Source organism: Momordica charantia (genome assembly GCF_013281855.1).
Source record: "Momordica charantia cultivar OHB3-1 chromosome 7 unlocalized genomic scaffold, Mcharantia_2.0 BLBB01000007.1, whole genome shotgun sequence".
Lineage (NCBI taxonomy): Eukaryota > Viridiplantae > Streptophyta > Magnoliopsida > Cucurbitales > Cucurbitaceae > Momordica > Momordica charantia.
Window position 1 is genome coordinate 10,798,161 of NW_028275165.1, and position 17,352 is coordinate 10,815,512.

General features: G+C 38.7%; 1 non-coding gene across 1 annotated transcript; it reads left to right on the forward strand.

Moving 5' to 3' along the window:
* Positions 1 to 609: 609 nt before the first annotated feature.
* LOC148210335 (small nucleolar RNA R71) lies at positions 610 to 716 on the forward strand. Its single transcript, XR_015792505.1, has one exon. It is a non-coding gene; the product is annotated as a small nucleolar RNA R71 (small nucleolar RNA).
* The last annotated feature ends 16,636 nt before the right edge of the window (positions 717 to 17,352 follow it).

The following is a 17,352-nucleotide window of genomic DNA, read 5'->3' on the forward strand; positions in this document are numbered from 1 at the left end:
GGGATGTATTGTTGTGTAGGTGGAACATAGGGCTGCTTGTTCTGTTGGCTCTGCCCTTGATTAAAACCGCTCGAACCTCCTTGTCCTCCCCATGAGAAATTAGGGTGGTGCCTCCAACCTGGGTTGTAGGTGTTCGAATATGGGTTAAAGTTCCTATTGTTCCCATGTCCTACATAAAAAACAGAAGCAGGGTTATGTGGACAATTATCGTAAATATGGTTTTCACTGCAGAATGAACAAATGAGATCATTGACTTGGCAAACAGGGGCAGGAGTGCAATAATCCGACTGCACAGGTTGTATCGGCGTGGCTAATGGATTTTTTATTCCCAATGCCATCTCTTTCAGCCTCTGGTTCATTGTAACCATCTCTTTTTGCATCGAGGTCGCAATGTCCAGAGCCAAAACTCCAGCTGGATCTTGCTTCTTTGGTGCTGCCCTAGATCTTTGCGAACACCATAGTTCGTTATGTGAAGCTAAGTCATTTAGGATGTCAACTATCTCGTTGAATGTCTTCTTTGTAAAGGCTCCGTTGGCAGCATTGTTTAGCATCATCTTAGTAGGATGATCTAAACCTCTAAAGAAATGTTCTATCTGGATGCATGCCGGCAAGCCATGGTTCGGACATTTCCTGATTAGTTCTTTAAATCTCTCCCACGCCTCGTGAACAGGTTCACGATCATATTGTCTAAAGGAGATGATCTCCTCTCTGATATCAGCGTGGCGAGTAGGTGGGAAGAATTTTGTTAAGAACTTCTCCACTAACGACCCCCATGTGGTAATGGATCCCGGTGGAAATGCATTGAGCCATGCTCTAGCTTGGTCCTTCAAAGAAAATGGAAAAAGTGTTAGTCTCAGAGCATCGTCTGTTATACCAGGTAATCGAAATGCATTTGCAATTTGAATGAATGATTTCAGATGATCATGTGGATCCTCATGTTCCTGCCCTCCAAAATGTCCAATTGTCTGCAACATTTGGAACATCATTGGTTTAAGCTCAAAGTTTGCGTGGGCTGGAATAGGGTTGACTATCCCTGAATCAAAGTTCTGAAAAGCCGTGGCGGCATATTCTCGCATTGCCACGTCTCTGTTGTCCGCCATCTGGATATGGTTGAATTCATCATTTCTCGCATGATCCCTCATATTACCGTTAACAGCAGGTGGATCAACCGGATCACGAGGTAGAATATCTGCCATTGATGTGCTTGTACTCTCTACCTCACTTTCAGGACTGATTTCACCTCCTCTCTCTTTTTGCTTTTCTAGTTGTTTTCGAAGTCTTTGCTCCTTTCGAGTTTTTCGAAGGGTCCGCTCAATCTCAGGGTCAAGGGGTAGAAGAAAAGATCTTGTGCTCATGCACTTTAACTTACCCTTGTGAGATAAACGACCAAAAATATAGAACAAAAACGGTGGATGGAAATTACACCCAACAACAATTCACAAAAATAAAAACTAAAAGAATTTGAAAATAATTTTAAAACCAAAGTCCCCGGCAACGGCGCCAAAAACTTGACTGGGTGTTTATGCTGAACGCACGCGCTAAGCGTGGTAACAATTATATAGATGCAAGCGCACACCTGTCAGAGTAATATAAAATGGATGGAGTATCCAAGTATCGATCCTCAAGGACTTCTAAACAATTTCCAAACTCTGAAGTTTTAAAGAATAGTGAATGTTGAAATGAGTGGTTCTTGTAAAATGGGAAGTGGTCACAAATAATGGTTTTGGATTTGGGATTTGGACTTATAATAATAAAACCTAGCCCGAATTACTTCAAGTTAGCCAACAAATAATCAAGGACATGCTAAGGATAATATGCATTTTACTTTAGAAACTAACGACTACGCTTCTCACTTTACTTATGTCTAAGCAAGTTCAAAGTCCTAAGACATTCCCTAATATGTCTATTATGAGATATATCTTAGTTTTAGGATGGAAATAGTCGCAACCTCGGGTTAAGGTCCTATGTCTAGGCTACTTAAGCGGAACCCTTATGTCTAAGGCGCTCCTCTCCTCGGTTTAACCACTCAACAATGCAAATAAGCAACCTTTTCAGTATTGACTTGTTAAGACTTACAGTGGCCTTCTCTAAATCCTAACTTTTTGGGGAAACATGTTGAGCAATGAATGGAAAGCAAAAACACTACTTCTTAGCAACCCTTTTTAGACATAAAAGGCTAACTATCCATAACCGGGCTAGAGACGGGAATTTAGAAAGACATATTGAAGAAAATACAGCAAGTAAAATGGTTGAATGTGGAATGCATGTGTGGAAAACAAAAGTTAACTAATGGAGAGTTTTTATCGGGATTGAGAGCTTCGCCCTTCTCTTTCAAGCAAGGGAGAGTGTCACGTGCTCTTTCCTCCAAAACACAACTCTCTTAACTAAAAATAAAGTAAAGGCAAAGGGAAGATAAGCAAAGTGCTGGATTTTTATATATTTGAATAAGTAGAAAATAACTAAGTACAAATGGAAACAAAACAAAGCTCAATAAAAGAATGTAAAGTGCTCGGGATTTAAAAACCAAAAGCAACTAATGAAAGCAACTCAAAAGTACTTAGAAAGCAACAAAGAAACACAAAAAATGATCAAGAGAAGGAAGCAAGGCTTGATGATTTTGGTGGAGAAGTTGCTGGAATTTATAGCTGTGCAGAATTGGTTAGGTAGTTCCTAAAACGATGGTGAATCACCCATTTCCAACTCTTTTGACTGACCAAATCGTGCTCAAACTGATAGTGGAACACTTCTTCTACACGTATGCATCGGTTGGAACCATCAAAACGCATTGGAAGACGCGTTTCATTAAGGGCAAAGTTGGAAGAAAAACTGTTTTCTGCAGGCTTCCCAGGCGCCTAGCGCCTCCTGAGGTGTTTTTTCGTCTTTTCGCTTCTTTTGATTAATTTGCACTCCCAAATGGTCCTAAAATGTCATAAATACAATATAAGCCATCCACAAACCATAGTATATGAATTTTGCATGAATTCGAACTCAAACGATCGAGAAAAAGTCCGAAACAAAGCTGAAACATACTAAAAACAGCATCTAAAACCTTCTTTTTACGCATGTAAACAAGCGTAATCATCTATTTGCACTTGCACAGGATATGGTGGTGGTAATGCTTTTCCACATCACAAGGTCAAGGCTTTACATTGCTTTTTCCCTTCCCTTTTTGCGAAAACGAGACTTTTTCTTTCTATTTGAGAAAGGGTGGTAAATTATATTTTTGTGTTTGGAGGTAGACTAAAATTTCAAAATTTACGAAAAGAAAACCGTGGGAGCGGTGGCTCTTAAAGTTTCTATTTAAATCCCACCGCCCCAACAAACCAACCTACGATCATATCCACCCCTTTTATCTTCCACATTCGCTAAAATTGTCCTGCTGAAAACCCTAACTCCTATGTCTTAAAAAGCCATCACGATCCGTCCTTCAAAAGCCCTAGCTCCCTTGAGAAAGAAGACATGCCCCGCTACAAGCAAAAGGCGAACCGCAAGAAGTTAGGGGAGTTGCCCCTGTCAGAAAGCTCATCGGATGATGTCGGTGATGTAGGCAACCAGAGATGGCGACGGAAGTCGCCAAATCGTAAGTAACATCGACTATTAAGCCGCTAGCCGCAGTTGCTTCGCACTTAACCTCCATTTCAGAGGCAAAGCAGCTGTTTCCGATACAGTCGGAGGAGGAAGAGACTGAAAACCCCACCACTAAAAACCCTATTGAACCCCACCACTCACTGCCCCCACCAATCCCTCTCGCTCAGTAACTATCCCCATGCCTCCGCTTATTCCGGTAACATCACTGACAACCACCAAAAATCCATCCTCCTCTGGCCTAGCCTCCCGCACTAGAACTGCCAAGTGGCCAAACGAGTCAACCTCTGAAGGGCTATCCTCTAAAGAGACGAAATCCTCACGACTGCTGCAAAGCCTCCGAAGCCCGCTGCTGCCCCGTCCTCTTTTGTGTCCAAAGGCCCCATCGAAGGTAACACGGTAAAGACTGCTTCCTCATCTGAGAGAAAACGGCATCCTTCTGTCTCTTTAATGCAAGTAAGCACTCCACACTTCCACCGGGGTGCAAAAGAGCCATTGTAGTTCCTCCCCAGGATGTCGCCTTCAAAAGATTCAATACACAAGTCGTAGTAGAGGTGCATGAGCATTTGCGAAAACGGGACTTTTTCTTCGAGAAAGGCTTCTAGATGGAGCCCATGCCTCCTTTCATCCAACAAATTATTACTAGGAACAAGTGGGATTACTTTTGCGCTACCCCTGGATCACTGATTCCGCATCTCGTGAAGGAGTTTTATGCGAACCTCCGGCCTATTATCATTGGAAAAACAATAGTGCGAGAGGTAGAGGTTGACTGGAGCCCCGAGGAGATCAATAAGGCTCTCCACCTTCGTTCTAATCCGAAGGCAAAATTCAACAAAATGTTGGAGCAGCTTTCTGAGGCTCAGCTAGCTCACGCGCTTTCCATTGTGGCCCACCCTGGAGCTTCCTAAAGTATTGCCCTGCGAGGAGCCAGTTCTCTCCCCTCCAACTTCCCGAAGCTAGAAGCCAACGTCTAGCTTTATTTCCTCAAGTGCAGAATCATGCCTATAACACATGACTCTTCTATAACTAAGAATAGGGTCCTGCTCCTTGCCTGTTTAATGGAGGGTTTTAGCATTAACGTTGGCCAGCTCATCCACCACGAAAGCGCCGAGTGCGCCTTCAAAAAGTTGGGCCGACTGTTCTTCCCCAACCTCATCTTCTAAGATGAGTAGGAAAAGCGGAGCCCAGTGGTCAGTGATGAGGAAGCACTAATAGAGAAGTGAATTATAGACAAAAGACTACTGGACCGCCTCATGGCTAATGAAGACACGTGGAGCAACGCTATCCCAATTGGGGCCATCAATGAAATGATGGCCCATAATGCAAGAATTTCGGGGGAGTTAGCAGAGCTAAAATATATGGTGGCAGCATTAGTAGAGAAAAATCACGGCTCGCAACGCTGAACTTAAGAGCCTTCTGGATCGTCTAGCCAAGTCAGATGCTGCAGGCCCCTCTGCTCAGCGCCGCGCAATGGAAGATGTGCTGGAGCACACTTCCAGTTCGGAAAAAGTGGAGGCTCAGAAGGATAGTGGTTCTGAAGAAGAAGAGAGCAATAACAATTCTATATAGCCTGTGGAGCCTCTCTCTTCATCCTCATCTCTCTAGAATCAGAAAACCAATCAATCAACATCCAATCAATCTTTTCAATTCTGCATTTACTTTCTAGCAATTTTAATTTCTGTTTTTTTTTTTATCTTTTAGCTTTTGCTATCTATCAGTTTTTTCTTTTTAGTATGAAATCATCTATTTTCTTTTGTCTTTGCTTTTGCTAGGAGTGTTTGTTCTCATTATGTCGCCCTCCTCAAATTATATTTTGATTGCTTTAGTGAATAGAAATATGATTGTTCTTGCATATGTTTTCTGCACATCTTGTTCTTCCCTACTTTCTTAAGTAATAATGCTGCCAGTACATGTTTAGTTCTGTCCTAGCTTAGGTTCCAGTACGAAGGCCCTAGTAGTATCCTGTGAGTACAATTCCAAAACAAAAACAATTTAGCTGAGAGGCTTCAATAGCTTACCTATTCATGCCAATCACTACCTTAGTATCACCATAGAGTCAATCCTTCTATTTCACACCCTTTTTTATGTCCCTTTACACCATCTACATTTGACTTACGAAAAATGCCAATTCTATAACTCCATTTTTCTTAGTTCTAAGTTTGAGGGTACGCAGGAACATCCTATATCCTACTCTCAGTCGCATTGGGGACTGACTGGGCGTTTATGCTGAACGAACGCGCTAAGCGTGGTAACAATTATATAGATGCAAGCGCACACCTGTCAGAGTAATATAAAATGGATGGAGTATCCAAGTATCGATCCTCAAGGACTTCTAAACAATTTCCAAACTCTAAAGTTTTAAAGAATAGTGAATGTTGGAATGAGTGATTCTTGTAAAATGGGAAGTGGTCACAAATAATGGTTTGGATTTGGGATTTGGACTTAGAATGATAAAACCTAGCCCGAACTACTTCAAGTTAGCCAACAAAGAATCAAGGACATGCTAAGGACAATATGCTTTTTACATTAGAAACCAACGACTACGCTTCTCACTTGACTTATGTCTAAGCAAGTTCAAAGTCCTAAGACATTCCCTAATATGTCTATTATGAGATATATCTTAGTTTTAGGATGGAAATAGTCGCAACCTCGGGTTAAGGTCCTATGTCTAGGCTACTTAATCGGAACCCTTATGTCTAAGGCGCTCCTCTCCTCGGTTTAACCACTCAACAATGCAAATAAGCAACCTTTTCAGTATTGACTTGTTAAGACTTACAGTGGCCTTCTCTAAATCCTAACTTTTTGGGAAAACATGTTGAGCAATGAATGGAAAGCAAAAACACTACTTCTTAGCAACCCTTTTTAGACATAAAAGGCTAACTATCCATAACCGGGCTAGAGACGGGAATTTAGAAAGACATATTGAAGAAAATACAGCAAGTAAAACGGTTGAATGTGGAATGCATGTGTGAAAAACAAAAGTTAACTAACGGAGAGTTTTTATCGGGATTGAGAGCTTCGCCCTTCTCTTTCAAGCAAGGGAGAGTGTCACGTGCTCTTTCCTCCAAAAACACAACCCTCTTAACTAAAAATAAAGTAAAGGCAAAGGGAAGATAAGCAAAGTGCTAGATTTTTATATATTTGAATAAGTAGAAAATAACTAAGTACAAATGGAAACAAAACAAAGCTCAATAAAAGAATGTAAAGTGCTCGGGATTTAAAAACGAAAAGCAACTAATGAAAGCAACTCAAAAGTACTTAGAAAGCAACAAAGAAACACTAAAAATGATCAAGAGAAGGAAGCAAGGCTTGATGAATTTGGTGGAGAAGTTGCTGGAATTTATAGCTGTGCAGAATTGGTTAGGTAGGTCCTAAAACGATGGTGAATCACCCATTTCCAACTCTTTTGACTGACCAAATCGTGCTCAAACTGATAGTGGAACACTTCTTCTACACGTATGCATCGGTTGGAACCACCAAAACGCATTGGAAGACGCGTTTCATTAAGGGCAAAGTTGGAAGAAAACCAGTTTTTCTGCAGGCTTCCCAGGCGCCTGGCGCCTCCCGTGATGGTTTTTCCGTCTTTTTGCTTCTTTTGATTAATTTGCACTCCCAAATGGTCCTAAAATGTCATAAATACAATATAAGCCAACCACAAACCATAATATATGAATTTTGCATGAATTGGAACTCAAACGATCGAGAAAAATCCGAAACAAAGCTGAAACATTGTAAAAACAGCATCTAAAACCTTCTTTTTACGCATGTAAACAAGCGTAATCAGGGACAATGCTACATATAAGTTTGGGGGTGTGCGCGCTTGCTTTGTTTTTGTAAGGATAAGCTTATATTGTATAACTATGAATCTTTTAGTCTTATAATTCAGCCCATCTAAAAAAAAATTGATTTAAGAAGTTGTAGCACTATGAAGGTCTAGTAGCTCATGGTTGAAAAGCTAGAATGGTAATAAAATATTCTCTCGTTGACAGAGGGGAATTTCATCAAAGAAGGAGCTAAAGGATACCTGTAGTTCTTTTGGGTTACACTGTACACTCGAGGAAGCTTCTTATTCTCTGCTATTATCTTGACAATGATCTCGTCTTCACTCTTTGTTATTTTCTTTTGCCATTTTATTGTGAACTAAGATTCACCTTTGGGGAGGGGATTGTCTAAAATCTTGTTGTTTTATTTGTTGTTTGCCCTGTTCAACTTTAATGACTGTTTAATGGAAGTGCGCATAATTTTTTCATCTCATTAAGCTTGTGTGGCCTACCTGTTTAGTGTGTTATCTTGCTTGAGGCTCGATAGAGTCCTTGTTGAGTATCTTAGCATCCTTTAGCTATATTAGTTTTCATTGAAATAGGAGGGTGGATACCTAGGGATGAGGTTTGCCATGCAGTGCCTATAAATCGTTTGTTAGGCATGTTTTATCTACAGTCGGAATCAGGCTAAAATATATATAAGGTCTCTTAGGAAAGAGCCGTGAGGATTTGAGCAGTAGTAGTTGAAGTGTTGAGCGATGGTGGCTGTTAGGACTTTCTCTACATTCAAAAAGATTAGAGACACGTGCAAGGCCACATGGTCACAAGTAATACTTGGTAGTAATTTAAGGTCGAATCCTCATGGACTTGTTGCTTTCAAAACAATTTTAAAGAAGTGAATAGTTCAAATATGCAATTGTGGTTTATGAATAAAATGATGGTGAAATGTTGTTGTTTGGGGGTATTGACTAACAAGCAATTTAATAAAACTTAACCTCTTTGCTTCCTACCTTAGTTTTGATGCAAAACGTGGAAAATACACTTTGTTGGGAAAATCACCAGGTGAAATCCTGGCTTTTCTTGAGAACTGAGTTCTACTCTTTCACTACCGCTTTTGGTTCTTGTAGAGACTATGGTAATCTACAATCATATGCCTATGTGTGATTACAATCCTAGAGAATATCTACCAACTCACTTGCATTATGGGTCAGAGGGTCTATGTCTAAGACCATGTTTTATGCGCTTATGCCTAAGTCACATCCCATATTGGTTTCCTATTATTTTACCTAACTCACCTTTCCCAAGGTTGGGCTTTGGTGTATAAATCAAGTTCCCACTCGCCAAATGGAAAAAAGATGTAAAGAGAAGTTTTTAGAAACTGACCCAAAAATGTGTCAGTCGCAATTCTGGGAAATCCCGAGCGTGTTAAAAATCAAATCATTTTGACTGAGGCATTCCACAAAGAGGTTGATAACTAATTAAAAACATAATTAAAGGAAAGTAAATGCACGAAAACATAAAGGAAGTATTTTTCATTGAATTTAAATGAATAAATAAGCCGTACAATGAGTTCTAGCTTGATCCTCTTCTCTCTCGAACGTGAGGGGAGTTAAAACTCGCTAAAGAACTTTAAAAGAACATAATGAAAAAAGAATAGAAGTAAGAACTTCAATTAAAAGCAATACGAAGGGTAAAAGCGTGAAAAACAAAGAAATGAACAACTTAAACATAAACATAACCCTAACAACGTGTTCTACAACTAGAGAGCAACTAAAAGCAAATGAAATGAAGCTTGGAAGGGATGATTTGCTGATAGAAGGATACTTCTTTTTATAGCACCATAGGTTGGTTGAAACTCCCCTCCATTTTAGGTGGAAATGAGTTGAGATTCACCTAACCACCTCACTTGGACTTGGACTCATAGTTTTGAACATGTGGGAAATGTCCTCATTGCCCTTCATTAACCAACACGTGCGTTTTGACATTTTGTCCTCAAAAAATGCGCTAGGCACAATTCTGCAAAAAAAACAGATTTCTGTTATTTTCTTCAAACTTTGACCGCATTTTCCTCATTTTTTTCCTAAAGTACCATAGATCGACTTTTATGCGGAAATAATCTATACATGTTCTACTTTAAGAATATGTGGACCTTTTTTGAAAATAATGATGGGAAAAGGGGTAAAAAACGTGGTCAAACAGAGCTACCGACACATGTTTATGCAGAAAAAGTCAACTCTAACATACCCCTAAACTTAGCCATTTGCTTGTCCTCAACCCTAATTAGATTAATAAATAATTAACATTAATTAATTAATATGATTAATTAATTAATTATATATATTAATTATTAATAGTAATATTAATATTAATATTAATATTTAACTCTCCTGCAAAATTGCAGGGGAGTGGGCAGTTAAGTGACATGGGGTACTGCTTTTGTTTGGTTCTTTTGCAATTCTGCAAAACACAGAACAAAAGAAGAACTCCCAAATTCTCTCAATAGTTCTCTCTCTCAAATTCTCCCTAAGATTCCAAACGGTGCTCCCACAAGCACGATCTCGAGACCCAAGAGGATAGCAAGGAAGATTCGGTGGTGGTGTTCGGGTGGAAATCATTGAAGAAAAGTTCTTCAAACGTAAGTTTCCCTTGTATTTTTCTTCTTTGTACTTTTGTTTTGTTTTCTAAAAAATCATGAACGAAGATCCGCTTCTGCTCCGGGATTCACATCCCATCAGTCTACAAATAAGCCTACGTGCCTCTTCCACTTGTCCATCCGATGCAAAATCTCATTACCTATGGCATTAAAGACATCCAACAAACAATAGTGAGTGTTAATAATGCGAAGGCGATAATTTTACTACTTTACCCCGTACTCTCATTACATCCCCTCGGTTGGGATTGATGGCAGCATAAAACTCATCGACTAAGGCCTCGGATACCCACGTAGTTGTGGCAAACAACAACTCTTAACCATTCTCCACAAGCCTCCTTCTAACATATTGCGGCACATGCTCTTGTGCTTCATCATAGCCCCTCTCAAGTAGGATTTTACGTGCTGTGAAGTTGGGCCTTCGCACCTCCAATCTCACCATTTTTACTCTTGATGATATTTTTTCGGTAGAATCCGGTTCATCTTCATTGACCTCCTCAAGTGGCTCTTCTGCTCCTCTAGGCACCCTAGCCCTCTTGGCTTTTTAGGTGGACCAGCCTCGGCTTCTTTTTGTGAAGCCAAACGTGCTACAGCTGCTCGGGTCCTATGCCTAGAAATTCCACCAGACGCAATTTCTGCCACTTCAGTCAAGCTCACCTCCTCATCTAAAGTCTCTGTAGTAGCAACAAAATTTGGGACAGAAACATTAAAACTCGACATATAAGGGGTCTTACCTTGTGAAGAAGAGGAATATGATTCCTCCATGGCCTCACTAGGGACATCCACAAAAAAGTGTCAACCCCAAAAAGTGTCAGGTGCAATTATGAGCAAATCCCGAGCGTGATGAAAATCAAATCATTTTGACTGAGGCATTCCACAAAGAGGTTGAAAACTAATTTAGAACATAATTAAAGGAAAGTAAATACACGAAAACATAAAGGAAGTATTTTTCATTGAATTTAAATGAATAAATAAGCCGTACAATGAGTTATAGCTTGACCCTCTTCTCTCTCGAGCATGAGGGGAGTTGAAACTCGCTAAAGAACTTTAAGAGAACAAAATGAACAAAGAACAGAAGTAAGAACTTGAATTAAAAGCAATACGAAAGGTAAAAGCATGAAAAAAATGAACAACTATAACATAAACATAAACCCTAAAAACGTGTTCTACAACTAGAGAGCAACTAAAAGAAGATAAAATGAAGCTTGGAATGGATGATTTATTGATTGATGGATGGCTTCCTTTTATAGCACCACAGGTTGGTTGAAACTCCCCTCCATTTTAGGTGGAAATGGGTTGAGATTCACCTAACCACCTCACTTGGACTTGGACTCGCGATTTTGAACACATGGGAAATGTCCTCCTTGCTCTTCATTAATCAAAACGTGCGTTTTGATATTTTGTCATCCAAAAATGAGCCAGGCGCAATTCTGCAAAAAAACAGATTTCTGTTATTTTCTTCCAATTTTGACCGCATTTTTCTCATATTTTTCCTAAAGCACCATAATTTGACTTTTATGCAGAAATAATCTATGCATGTTCTACTTTAAGAATATGTGGTTCTTTTTGGCAAATAAGGATGGGAAAGGGGTAAAAAACGTGGTCAAACAGAACTACTGACACATGTTTCTACAGTAAAAAGTCAACCCTAACAGTGGCCTTTCGAGTAAAAGAGCAGCAAGTGGGAATCCCATTCCCTGATTTAGTTATCAATCGTTTTTCCCGCATATTTATGCACTTTCCTTGGCGGTTGCTTTTGCGTGTGTTGAAAACTCCCTTCAGTTGGATTTTCACTATTTGTTTTAATTCCATTCAGTCATAGAAAGTAAGTCAATAGAGGATTTATTATTTCATTTTTCTCTTTGGGTGATTCAAAATTATCAAGCCCGTTTTTAATGTATAATATCTGTACAGACGACCTTGTTTATGTTACAATTGATTGTTTAGTGTATACTTGCACCAATTTTCTCCTAGTTGTGAGGAAGCGAACAGGAACTTGGAGTGTTCCTAGGGAGAGAGGAATGTCGTCCGAGTGAGAGCCTTATTCGGCTATTCCAATGCCTTGGAATATCAGTTCTCCAGAGGCCTACTAGCGACCGAGTGTTGCCACGTGGACCATCCAGACTGGGGGCAGCCTTAAAACTTAGAGTGGAGGAAGGAATGTGTCCGAGTGGGAGCCCTATTCGGTTGCTCCACTAGAGAAAATTCCTTGGAACATCAGTTATCCAGAGGTTTGCTCGTAGCCGACTGGTACCATGTGGATCATCCGGACTCGAGGACAACCTTAGAACTTAGAGTGTTCCTGAGGAGACAAGAATGCGTCCGAGTGGGAGCCCTATTCCACTACTCCACTCAGGAAAATGCCTTGGAACATCAGTTGTCCAGAGGTTTGCTCGCGGTCGAGTGGTGCCACGTGAACCATTAAAACTCGGGTGCAATCTTGGAACTTACAGTGTTCCTGGGGAGGAAGGAATGCGTCCGACTGGAAGCCCTATTCTGCTGCTACACTCAGGAAATGCCTTGGAACATCAGTTCTCCAAAGGCCTGCTCGTGGTCTAGCGGTGCCACGTGGGCCATCCAAACTCGGGGACGACCTCGGAACTTAGAGTGTTCCTGGGAGGCAGGAATACGTCCGAGTGGGAGCCTTATTCGGCCGCTCTACTCGAAAAAGTGCCTTGGAACATCAGTTCTCCAGAGTTTTGCTCACGGCCGAGTGGTACCACGTGGGCCATTCGAACTCAGGGGCAGCCTTGGAACTTATAGTGTTCCTGGGAAGGCAAGAATGCATCTGAGTGGGAGCTCTATTCGGCTATTCCACTCGGTAAAATATCTTGTAACATGAGTTGTCCAGAGGTTTGCAAAACTCCTATAAGGATGTCTCCTTACTGGATTAGTTATTGGTAAAGCATGTCATTACCTGTAGAAATCGAGCATAGAACATATTGGACAGTTAGGCAATGCAACATGGAATTAAACAAAGCCGAAGAATCAAGAATGCTACAAGAGTTGGAGGAGTTGGCGGATAAATGCATATGAGAATTCAAGAATTTACAGAGAAAAATCCAAGTTGTTTCATGATAACATGTTAATTAAAAAACAATTTGAGATTGGTCAAAAAGTGTTGTTATATAATTTTCGATTAAAACTTATGCCTGGTAAGTTTCGTTCTTGTTGGTTATGACCATTTCTTGTTACTAATGTTTTTTCTTATGGTGCATTGGAAATTAAAAGCTTAGATCCGAACAAAATCTTCAAGGTAAATGGTGATAGGTTGAAAATCTTTCATGAAGGTGAAATTTCTCCATGTCCTATTAGCCTCTCCCTAGATCACCCCACATATTTGGATGATTAAATATTTTCAAGATCCGTCAAGCAAACTAACGTTAACTAGTTACGCTATTGGGAGGCAGCCCAAATGTTTTCTTTATTTTATTTTCTTCATTTTATTTATTTATTTATTTATAGTTTTGTTTTTTTGTTTTCTTCACTTGGTTTATTAGGTTTTTGTTTAGGTATTAAAAAAGAAGTCCAATTTTAGAGCAAGCTTACAATTTTCCCACCGACAACATCATAAATTATTTAGTCCAAATAGCTCTAAAATCGGAGAAGTTTCTATTTTCCCTTTTGTGAGTAATTTACGTAGTTATACATTGAGGACATCATATAGTTTAGGTGTGGGGGAGATGTTTGTCATTTTTCAAAAAACTTTATATCTTTTTCATGCTTTAGACTCAGTATGTCTTGATTCGTATATGTTGTTTTATCCTTTTGAAACCTTGATATTTTGATCAATACCCTTGAATACTTTGTATGTTAAAGATGCATTCTTTGGTTTGAATTTTTTTATGCTTGAAAGTTGACGAACATGATTAGTGTTTTTCTTTCAAATTATATGATAGTATCTCATTGATTTTTTTGTCTGAAAATTGCACTGAACCTGATGCAATCTACACACCCAAGTGAGCTTTTTGAGCCTTTCAGCAACACATTACATCTTGCTCTAATTATTTTTCTTGATGTGTGTGATCAAACATAGCATGATTATTCTAGAACTTGCTTATGAATACATTTTGTGACCACATGTTTGAATTGATGCTTTAATATGAGAAGGGCAATTTAGGCTTACCCAAATTTCAGACTTCTAAAAGGCTAACCTTTTTACATCTTCCTTTAGAAATCCACATTTGAGCTTAATATCTTTTCTTGCTCTGCACACAATACTTAAACCTTGGCCCTTTTTCATTTATTATCTTCGATATTTTTACCTTTGTCAAGACAACAGTTAAAAAAAAAAAAAAAACATTGCATGATATTACATTCTTACTATTCAAGCCATTATCCAAAATATGTACTCCAAAAAAAACGTCACATCGTGAAAAGAAGCCACCTCGTTCCATTAATGAAAGAGATGACATTTGGAGAAATATCTTCCAAGAATCAATCAATTAATGCTACTTCTCCAAGGTTCTTAGTGCCTGAAGAAGATGTGAGAAAGAAAATACACGCTACAAGTAATACGTTTGTTTCAACATCATGCAAGTAAATAACTATGTTATCTTGATTGTAAACTCCTAAATTTCCCTTTTACCACACCCTTACCTAAGCTCCATTACAATCAATATTAAAGTTACTTTGATTTTTTGCACTCAGTTCATCTTTAAGTGGGGAAATTTGATTCATTTATGCAAGCCTATGGTTATAACATGCTAAGTTTTGTCTTTAAGAGTAAAGCACCCTAAAAACACTTTGAGAGAATTGAGTGAAACTCCGTGAGGGTATCAAGTTTTTTGCATTTTAATTTTAATGAGTTAATGAAATACTTGAGTTTTTATAAACTAGAACTTATCAGTGCTTATTCAATCGATTGTCATTATGATTCATCTCATTGATGTGTGATTAACTTTACCAGTATTTTGGATATTGAGAAATATAAAAAGGAGTATAGAGGGGAGTCAGTATGTCGAGTTAAGATATGCTCGAGGACAAGCATGAATTAGGTGTGGGGGAATTTGATAAGATGAAAAATACACCCATATTTTATATATTTATTTTACATTTTATTAATTTATCATGTATAAATATTTGAATTTAATTATAATTTATCATTTTGTGGCAAATTGAAGATATTCAAGAATAATAATTTAAAAGTGCAATTTTAGAGTATAATGCGGACTCATGAAATTGGAGAGAGCTCAACGGATAAAATACAGACACAATTATTATGGCAGGACGCTCCAATTTGAGAATTATGAATTTTAGGATATTTTGTAAATAAAAATATATAATCAAAGTATGATACATAATCCTTAATTGATTAGAACTCTTTTATTTAATTTGTTTTCTTTTAAATACGATCTTCCCAATTAGTTATGAATTCTCAATTAGTTATGATTTCCTTATTAGAGATAATTCCTCTTTAAAAGAGGATAAAGTTAACCTCTATAAATAGAGGTGCCTTATTGGAAGATTCATCATCCAAGTTCCAACGAAAAGCTCTCTTGTCCTAAATTCAAGTTCGATCCCTCCACCATGAGTAGCTAGGCTTTAATTCTTCCAACTCGAGGGTGATTCAAGTTCGATTGTAAGCTTGGGAGGCTCAAGTTAGATAGAGATTTATTCTTTTTCAAGTATTCTTTGTTTCTTGTTCTTATTATTTTTGAACAGTTATATTAATTAAATTGACGCCTTAATTCATATTAGTTGTTGTACTGCTACCCATGAGTTTGTGATCCATACTTGTCATGAATGATTGAAATAAGTAGCAAGGAGTTGGCTTATGTGTGCGTATTTATGGCTTTTCTATGTTTACATAGCTTTCATAATAGACTCTAAGGAAACAACGAGACAAAATTAATTAACTTTCAGCTATCTCAAGTTAATTGATTTTGCTTTAGTCATTCTCATCATCCTTAATGTTATTCTTTGATTAATATGGAATGTTATCGTGCCCAGTTGATTAATTAATAAAATTTAATTTTGATGTTTGGTCTAAATTAATTAAATTAGGGAATTAAAACTTACCACGATTGTTCCGAGTAAGAACACTAAGTTCTTGAATCACAAAATCAATTTTTTGTAAAGCCTATGATCAAGATTACAATTGGATGAAAATCACACCTTTGGATTGGAAGTTTGGTAAGATTGACTTTCATTTTCCTTTTACTTTATCTTTTTCAATTTAAAAAATTTAAATACAAAACCCCGCCATTTTTAACTTTGGGAAATTAATTCATTAGTTCCTTTGGGATTCGACTTGGTCTCATTACTTTTGCAAGTTAGATTTAGTAAAATCAGTAATTATTTTGGAGGGTCTCGACAACCCTTAGTTTGAGGTGTGTATTCCTTTGTAGGAGGGTGGTTTAGGTGTGCGTCACTTAGCCTCTTGGAATTCTGCCACTATAATGAAGCTACTCTGGCTTCTCATTACGAGGGCTAGCTCTCTTTGGGTCGCTTAGGTTGAGGCTTATATTCTTCAGAGGGATTGTATTTGGACTATTTGTGCTTCGCTTCGCCTCAGTTCTCTTGGTATTAGTGAGATATTCTTTCTGTCTGGGATGTTTTTTGGCCTCTAGTTCAGTTTGCTATTTGGAGATGGTCAGCGTTGTTTTTTGAGGCATGACGCTTGGCTTCCGGGGGTCCGATTTATTTGACGTTTGATGATCCGATTATTTATGATGCTGCAAGCTCGTCCTAGGCGAACGTTGCTTAATTTATGTTTCCTGATGATTTATGGCACTGGCCTCGGGGGTCGACTGATATTCGACAGTTGCTTTCTAAGGTTTCATCTTTGTAGGTTTTAGTTGCGAGGGTTGATTTGCCAAGTTGGATACTGCCGTCGTCACGTCTCTTCTCGGTGTCAAGTGCATGGGGTGTGTTGCAGCAAGCCCGACCTACTATTCCTTGGTTTTCTTTGGTTTGGTTTAGTGGGAATATTTCAAAGCATTCTTTCATTGCTTGGTTGGCTGTACGTGATTGGCTTGCTACGGGGGATCGATTATGTCGCTGGGAATCTTTCGTTCCTGCTGCCTATGTCTTTTGTGATGGAACTCTTAGACATCCACAGCGGAAGCTAAGGATCGTAATACACTTAATGAAGCAATTTAACCAAAATAAGCATGCTTGGAAAAATGATAGAAAAGGTAAAGAGAAAAAAGATTAACTTTATACCTTTGAAAACCTCCATTATAACTTCTTCTCCTAACTCAATGGGACCACCAACGACAAATTCGTGCTATCCTCGGGTTGATGAACACGGTTGTGGGACCGAATTTTGAGTGAAAACAAAGGGAAAACACTAATGGCTAGGAGAAGACAATAAAAATTTAAGTGGAAAAATTCTGCACTTATGCAAGTAAG